Here is a 9,769-nt window from a genome sequence, read left to right as displayed (position 1 = left end):
TGCATCATACAGAAACCTACATTTATTTTCCAGAAAATATATTTTTGAATTATCTAACAAGTTTTCATTGGCAAGAAGTTTTTATCAAAAGCAATCACTTTTGCAAGTGAAAACACACAATCCTACTCATTTCTCCAGGTGCATAGGCTACATAACTTTTGTTTTGAGAAGACTTAGCCGTGGGCTTTGAACTGGGAATCTGACTGCCCGGTTCCAAAACGAATGCAATCACTTTTTACCCGAAGCAAACTCCTCTCACTGGGATAACCCGGCCCAATAATCGAATCCCTTTATTGTTTAATTAGCTCCGCCCCTGTATGGTCAGGCGTCATTGACAGTGTTGGCTCGTGCTCCCATCGAACGACCTGAATACGACCCCTTGTGGCTATGCATAAGAGGTTGGACTGGTGTCATAGACTAGATTTAACATAGTGAATGTAAATCCGAGACATGCAAATTAGTATAATATGTGACGTTTGTATGGTTACATCACAGGAGGTTGGTGGCACACTAATTTGGGAGGACAGGCTCGTGGTAATGGATTGAGTGGAATAAGTGGAATGGTATCAAATACATCAAACACATGGTTTCCAGGTTAATATTATGAGCCTTCCTCACCTCAGCACCCTCCACTGGGTTACATACGATCACAAACATTTTGCTACACCCGCAATAACATCTGCTAAATATGTGTATGTGACCAATAAAATTTGATTTGATAGAAGGCTACTTAAGGGGGTGGATGGGTGGGAGTATGAAGCAAACGTCAGCAACCAAAAGGTTACATGGTGGGTGTATAACCCAAACGTCTAGCAACCCAAATGTTGCATGTTTGAATCTCATCACGGACAACTTTAGCATTTTAGCTATTAGCAACAACTTACTACTTTTTAGCTACTTTGCAACAACTTAGCATGTTATCTAAACCTTCCCCTAACCTTAACACTTTTAGCTAATCCTTTGCCTAACCCTAACCTTAACCCTTTAACCTAAAACCTAAAACTCTAACCACTACCTAGCCACCTAGCTAGTGTTAGCCATATCAAATTGGAATTCGCAACATATCACATGTTTTGCAAATTTGTAGCATATTGTACATTATGCAAATTGTAACATATTGTACAAATGAAATGGATGATAGACATAAACAAATTAATACATACCATATGAAAAGGAACATATGATACTAAATGAAATGTCTCAGATTTACGTACAAAATAATATGAAATGCTCTGAGATCACGTTGCAGAGGTGGGTATGTTCCTCATATATACAGTCCTTGGTAGGTACACTGCCTATCATAAGTATTCACCCCCTTGGATATCTTCATATTTTATTATGTTACAAAGTGGGATTAAAATGCATATAATAAACAAATGGTCAATGATCTCCACAAAATACTCTGTAAAGTCAAAGTGTAAGAAACATTCTAACAATTCTTTAAGATTAATGAAAAATAAATCACTAAGATACACTACATGACCAAAAGTATGTGGACATCTGCTCATCGAACATCTCATTCCAAAAGCATGGGCATTAATAGAGTTGGTCCCCCCTTTGCTGCTATAACAGCCTCCAAACTTCTGGGAAGGCTTTCCACTAGATGTTGGAACATTGCTGCAGAGATTTGCTTCCATTCAGCAGCAAGAACATTAGTGAGGTAGGGCACTGATTTTGAACTATTAGGACTGGCCCGTAGTCAGTGTTCCAATTCCAATTCATCCTAAAGGTGTTCGATGGGGTTGAGGTCAGGGCTCTGTGCAGGCCAGTCAAGTTCTTCCACACCAATCTCGACAAACCATTTCTGTATGGACCTCACTTTGTGCACATGGGTCATGTGTCATGCTGAAACAGGAACTGTTTCAAACTGTTGCCACGAAGTTGGAAGCAGAGAATCATCTAGAATGTCATTGTATTCTGCAGCATTAAGATTTCCCTTCACTGGAACTAAGGGGCTGAGCCCGAACTATGAAAAACAGCCTTAGACTATTATTCCTCCTCCACCAAACTTTACAGTTGGCACTATGCATTCGGGCAGGTAGCATTCTCTTGGCATCAGCCAAGCTCAGATGTGTCAATCAGATTGAGAGTCCAATGGCGGTGAACTTTACACCACTCTAGGCACTTGGCATTGCGCATGGTGAGCTTAGGCTTGTGTGCAGCTGATCGGCCATGGAAATCCATTTCATGAAGCTCCCGACAAACAGTTCTTGTGCTGACATGCTTCCAGAGGTATTTTGGAACTCAGTAGTGAGTGTTGCAACCAAAGACAGACAATTTTTACTCGCTATGCGCTTCAGCACTCGGCAGTCCAATTCTGTGAGTTTGTGTGGCCTACCACTTCACAGTTGAGCCTTTGTTGCTCCTAGACTTTCCAGTTCACAATAACAGCACTTACAGTTGACCGGGCAGCTCAAGCAGGGCAGGAAATTGATGAACTGAGTTGCTGGAAGGGTGGCATCCTATGAAGGTGCCACGTTGAAAGTCACTAAGCTCTTCAGTAAGGCCAGTCTACTGCCAATGTGTATCTATGGAGATTTCATTGCTGTGTGCTCGATTTTATACACCTGTCAGTAACGGGTGTGGCTGAAATAGACAAATCGACTAATTTGAAGTGGTGTCCACAACACCTACTAAGGTTTTGTTTTTGTTTTTTCAACTTTTTTCTACATTGTAGAATAATAGTGAAGACATCAAAACTATGAAATTACACATATGGAATCATGTAGTAACCAAAAACGTTTTAAACAAATTTAAATATGTTTTATATTTGAGATTCTTCAAATAGCCACCCTTTTCCTTGATGACAGCTTTGCACACATTTGGCATTCTCTCAATGTTTGTTTTGATCACAAGGACTAGATATATGTTCAGAGTAGTTTCAGACAATAATATTGACACATATACCGTACCCATCGTGACTATTAAAACCTACCCCTGTAACAATCGTTATAAGGAGTGGATCAAGGCACAGCTTGATTTGGGTTCATCATAAATTTTATTGAATGTGAACCAGCAACAAAAACGAAGTGAAACAAACAAATGAACGTACAGCCTTGCGGGGCGCAAAAGCAACAATACAAAAACAAGATCCCACAAACAACAGGTGGGAAAAGGCTACCTAAATATGATCCCCAATCAGAGACAACGATAGACAGCTGCCTCTGATTGGGAACCATACCAGGCCAACATAGAAAACTAACACATAGAAATAATAAACTAGCACACCCCCCAGTCACACCCTGACCTACTCCACCATAGAAAATAAAGGCTTTCTATGGCCAGGACGTGACATGGACCTGGACTGGACACTGTGCCTGGACTGGGCACCAACGCAGAAGAAGACTCTGACCTTGGAGCTGGACTGGAGCTGGAGGTTCCGGACCATGGACCATCGCCAAAGGTTCCGGACTGTGGACCGTCTCAGGTGATTCCGGACTGTGGATCGTCTCAGGAGGTTCCGGACTGTGGACCGTCGCTGGAAGATCCGGACTGTGGACCGTCGCCAGAGGTTCCGGACTGGAAACTGTCGCTGGAGGCTCCGGACTGTAAACCGTCACCAGAGGCTCCGGACTGGGAACCGTCGCCAGAAGCTCCGGACTGGGAAGTGTCGCCGGAAGCTCTGGACTGGGATCCGTCGCCGGAAGCTCTGGACTGGGAACTTTGGCCGGAAGCTCTGGACTAGGAACTGTTGCCGGAAGCTCTGGACTGTGGAGGCGCACTGGAGGCCTGATGCATGGGACCGGTACAGGTGGCACCGGGCTGATGACACGTACCTCAGGGCGAGTGCGGGGAGGAGGCACAGGACGTACTGGACTGTGGAGGCGCACTGGAGGCCTGATGCGTGGGACCGGTACAGGTGGCACCGGGCAGATGACACGCACCTCAGGGCGAGTGCGGGGAGGAGGCACAGGACGTACTGGACTGTGGAGGCGCACTGGAGGCCTGATGCGTGGGACCGGTACAGGTGGCACCGGGCTGATGACACACACCTCAGGGAGAGTGCGGGGATGAGGCACAGGACGTACTGGACTGTGGAGGCGCAGAGCTGGATGCTTACTTTAGCCCGGCAGGTGTGGGGCGTTGGCACAGGACGCACTGGGCTGTGAAGGCACACTGGCGACACAGTGCGTAGAACCAGCACAGGATTTCCTGGACCGAGGAGGCGCACTGGAGACCAGGAGCGCTGAGCCAGCACAACCCATCCTGGCTAGATGTTCATTTTCGCAAGGCAAGTGCGGAGAGCTGGCACCGAGCCCCCTGTGCTGTGAATGCGCACTGGAGACACTGCATAACATGGTACCTGAACGGTCACACGCTCCTCAAAACGAGTGCGGGGAGTTGGCTCTGGTCTGGAACCTGGCTCCGCCAACTCATGGGGACACAACATCACCGTGAAGTCTAAGGGGAGGCTTCCAATCCGTTTTATTTATAATTTCTCTTCATTATTTCTCTTCATATGACAATGATCAGTGGCTAACTGCAAGCATTGCAAAGCAAGCATTAGTCTGCTATTCAATAGAGTGGCTGTGTGGTCCCAAGTCTAAGATTAATGGTCTCTTTTCCTAGTTTAAAATTATAAACATTCAACATTGGCCATGCTTTTAATGAAGCATGATTTGTGCCGCGCTCAAAACAATTGTTAACTCAAGACAACTTGAACTCACTCATTAATGTCTTAATGTCTTATGCCATAGTTTGTGTATCTCAAATGTCAGTAGAAACCTTTTTTAGCAAGTAAGCCATATCAGCCATGTTTTTTTAAGGCAGTAAATGGGACTGAATTAACTGTTTTGCTGCCAGACAAGACTCCTCTAATAGTCAGGTGTAGCAGTGGTATTGTGCTATGAATGTATTGTTTAATGTTGTGTTGTGTTGTGTTGTGTCGCACCTTTGCTGGCATGCATCCCACATTTTTTTTGCCCCACCAAGATTTACATGCTAAAATTGACAAAGTATAAATATAATCAGAATTTTGTATTACAATATAGTCTTTTGCAGAGATTACCACTTTTGAAACCATGATACTACAAATAAAACTGAATTATTTTAAGTCAATATAACTATTTGTTCAGCACTTTTGAAATGTACAGTGACAGATTTCAATACATCGGCTGTTCTTACAGTGTTCTTCCGGTACACCAAGTCAGAAACGTAGGATAAATAAAGGGGGCATATAAGCAAACAATGAAAGCTATTACAATATTCAATGATAATTAAAGGGCTACAGTTACTTTTTGTGACAGACCTTTGGTTGTGTTTCCTCCAGCCCCAATCGGCATGTTTCAAAGTTAGAAACTGAGTGGTTACATTTCAAAGATTTTCTGCTACAGTTCTGGTGGGGCAGCAAAATGTTGAGATAAAAAAAAGATCTTTTGCACAGAGTCTATCAGACAGTGTTGTCATAGTTTAAGTGCCCTGTACATAGAATGGTTGCACTAATATTTGAATCACTTGACATACATTTCTCTATCCTCAAAGTGGTATAATTAGCATAATGAGATACATTATTCTTATGAAGAGTCCAATCCCATCAACATCTCCAGAGACATCAACATCAACCTCAACATCAGGAACTAGAGTAAGTCACCTTCTAAAATCTAACTAAAATCATCTAAATCTTTCCATGACTCCACAATGAGCTAATAAATATACTGGAGCTAGGCATAAGCATGGTCCGTATCTTGTTGTTATAGTTGGTGTGTTTACAAGTAAGCTACAAGGAAGTATTAGTAAGGAGAGGATGGTGTGGGTGACTGACTGGTATCTGTTGGGGGTGGGTATTGTGTGAGGAGGTGAGGATGCATGATCTATTGACATGAGGGTATAGTACCTTGTTTGAGTGTGTATTGATGGAGAAAAAGTAGTAAAATGTTGGCTAGTAACTGACGACTGTGTGTCCTACAGACGAAACCTGCTGTGGCTGATAATGAGGTGATCTTGACACCAGCTTTAGTAGTACAGAGCCTGTAGACCCATTGGATGAAAGCTTTTAGCCTGTAGCTCAAGCTCAACATCATCTTACTTTGAAACAAGCCAGGAGAGCCAAAGGTATTTATGAAAGCACAATACCCTCTTGAGAAAACAAAATCACCAATACACTAAACTTTCTCCTCACATTTTTCACGCCCTTGCATCAGTTCTTTGGCATGGGGGAGAGGGGCTGTTTCTATACTCTTCTTGCCATTTCACTCTTTTGTTGGCAGTGCTTTTCATACACAACTAGGCTGTCTACAAGTCAAGACCCCGTCAAACTGTTCACATCTTTGCGAACAGCCCATCTCAATGACCTATTATTGACTCTGAGTCTAACAAAACACATACCAGTCTACTGTACCTTTTTGTTTACAGATGAACATGGTTTATTGTATGGTTAGACATCCTCATGATCAGTTTTCATGTCTTTCAATGAGACTTGCAGTACAGACAAATCTTCTGCAAGAGGTCGAAGCAGTGGGTAGCAAAGAAAGTATATGAGAGGCTTGTCCATTTTGCTGTGGAGGGCAGAAAGGACCAGACGGTTGTCTACAAGGAGCTTGAATCACAGCTCCCCAAACCCAACATCCCTGCCAAATTTGCCATAGCACCAAAGGCTGCAAAACCAGCTGCCAACACAAGAAGAGGTTCACCAGCTGAAGAGCATACTGGAACCTGCCTGGAATATTACACTAACACAACATCAAATCAAATGTATTTATATAGCCCTTCTTACATCAGCTGATATCTCAAAGTGCTGTACAATAACCCAGCCTAAAACCCCAAACAGCAAGCAATGCAGGTGTAGAAGCACAGTGGCTAGGAAAAACTCCCTAGAAAGGCCAAGACCTAGGAAGAAACCTAGAGAGGAACCAGGCTATGAGGGGTGGCCAGTCATTTTCTGGCTGTAGTAGTTGTCAAGGGTGTAGCAAGTCAGCACCTCGGGAGTAAATGTCAGTTGGCTTTTCATAGCCAATCATTAAGAGTATCTCTACCGCTCGTGCTGTCTCTAGAGAGTTGAAAACAGCACATCTAGGACAGGTAGCACGTCGGATGAACAGGTCAGGGTTCCATAGCCGCAGGCAGAATAGTTGAAACTGGAGCAGCAGCACGGCCAGGTGGACTGGGGACAGCAAGGAGTCATCATGCCAGGTAATCCTGAGGCATGGTCCAAGGGCTCAGGTCCTCCGAAAGAGAGAAAGAGGGAATTAGAGAGAGCATAATTAAATTCACACAGGACACCGGATAAGACAGGAGAAATACTCCAGATATAACAGACTGACCCGAGCCCCCCGACACAAACTACTGCAGCATAAATACTGGAGGCTGAGACAGGAGGGGTCAGGAGACACTGTAACCATTCCGATGATACCCCCGGACAGGGCCAAACAGGAAGGATATAACCCCACCCACTTGCCAAAGCACAGCCCCCACACCACTAGAGGGATATCTTCAACCACCAACTTACCATCCTGAGACAAGGCCGAGGATAGCCCACAAAATTCTCCTCCACAGCACAACCCAAGGGGGGGTGTCAGCCCAGACAGGAAGATCACGTTAGTGACTCAACCCACTCAAGTGATGCACCCCTCCCATTCACCTTCACACTCCTGGGCCAGACTAAACTCAATCATATGACCCAATGAAGAGATGAGTCTTCAGTAAACACTTAAAGGTTGAGACCGAGTCTGCGTCTCTCACATGGGTAGGCAGGCTATTCCATAAAAATGGAGCTATATAGGAGAAAGCCCTGCCTCCAGCTGTTTGCTTAGAAATTCTTGGGACAATTAGGAGGCCTGCGTCTTGTGACCGTAGCGTACGTGTAGGTATGTACGGCAGGACCAAATCCATGTTCAGTTAGATGATTTTGTATAATATATAATACCTAGTATGCTCACAACTGCATGGTGGTATAGATATTGTAAGCTGTTGTACATATACAGTGGGGCAAAAGAGTATTTTGTCAGCCACCAATTGTGCAAGTTCTCCCACTTAATTAGATGAGAGAGGCCTGTAATTGTCATCATAGGTACACTTCAACTATGACAGACAAAATGCGAAGAAAAGAAATCCAGAAAATCACATTGTAGGATTTTTAATGAATTTATTTGCAAATTATGTTGGCCACTCCAGGACCTTGAAATGCTTCTTACAAAGCCACTCCTTCGTTGCCCGGGCGGTGTGTTTGGGATCATTGCCATGCTGAAAGACCCAGCCACGTTTCATCTTCAATGCCCTTGCTGATGGAAGGAGGTTTTCACTCAAAATTTCACGATACATGGCCCCATTCATTCTTTCCTTTACACGGATCAGTCGTCCTGATCTCTTTGCAGGTAAACAGCCCCAAAGCATGATGTTTCCACCCCCATGCTTCACAGTAGATGTGGTGTTCTTTGGATGCAACTCAGCATTCTTTGTCCTCCAAACACGACGAGTTGAGTTTTTACCAAAAAGTTATATTTTGCTTTCATCTGACCATATGACATTCTCCCAATCTTCTTCTGGATCATCCAAATGCTCTCTAGCAAACTTCAGATGGGCCTGGACATGTACTGGCTTAAGCAGGGGGACACGTCTGGCACTGCAGGATTTGAGTCCCTGGCGGCGTAGTGTGTTACTGATGGTAGGCTTTGTTTCTTTGGTCCCAGCTCTCTGCAGGTCATTCACTAGGTTCCCCCGTGTGGTTCTGGGATTTTTGCTCACTGTTCTTGTCATCATTTTGACTCCATGGGGTGAGATCTTGCGTGGAGCCCCAGATGGAGGGAGATTATCAGTGGTCTTGTATGTCTTCCATTTCCTAATAATTGCTCCCACAGTTGATTTCTTCAAACCAAGCTGCTTACCTATTGCAGATTCAGTCTTCCCAGCCTGGTGCAGGTCTACAATTTTGTTTCTGGTGTCCTTTGACAGCTCTTTGGTCTTGGCCATAGTGGAGTGTGACTGTTTGAGGTTGTGGACAGGTGTCTTTTATACTTATAACAAATTCAAACAGGTGCCATTAATAGAGGTAACGAGTGCAGGACAGAGCAGCCTCTTAAAGAAGAAGTTACAGGTCTGTGAGAGCCAGAAATCTTGCTTGTTTGTTGGTAACCAAATACTTATTTTCCACCATAATTTGCAAATAAATTCATTAAAAATCCTACAATGTGATTTTCTGGATTTTCTTTCTCATTTTGTCTGTCATAGTTGAAGTGTACCTATGATGAACATTACATGCCTCTCTCATCTTTTTAAGTGGGAGAACTTGCACAATTGCTGGCTGACTAAATACTTTTTTGCCCCACTGTACATATAGTAGTGTTTTATATAATCTTGTTTTTTACAAGTGTACTGACAAGTGACTAAATGATTCCAGCTGCATCAGAAACTAATATGGTGTTGACTACAACTCCAGGATCAATTCATTGTGATTTTCATGAAATACATTTGGATAAACTAGCTTCAGTCTAACTGCTCAAACAAATGATGCAAGGATTTGGTATCATTTAAACTTGATTTGTTGGCAAGGAAACATGTTTCAATAACAAAGTAGATTAGTCTGTCAATATAGCTAATATGTAGACTTGTCTTCAAGACAAAGTTTATTTGCTCTGTAAGTTTATACAGCAGTATACAGGAACAGTTATGGTAATGTATGACATATACAGGGTCTTTGGATGGTATTCAGTACATTGCCCTACAGTTGACAGTGCATGTCAGAGCAAAACCCAAGCCATGAGGTTGAAGGAATTGTCTGTAGAGCTCAGAGACAAGATTGTGTTGAGGCGCAGATCTGGGGAAGGGGACCAAAACA

The sequence above is a fragment of the Oncorhynchus masou genome, chromosome 25 (assembly GCF_036934945.1).
Source record: "Oncorhynchus masou masou isolate Uvic2021 chromosome 25, UVic_Omas_1.1, whole genome shotgun sequence".
Classification (NCBI taxonomy): Eukaryota; Metazoa; Chordata; class Actinopteri; order Salmoniformes; family Salmonidae; genus Oncorhynchus; species Oncorhynchus masou.
This window is presented reverse-complemented; position numbering follows the sequence as displayed.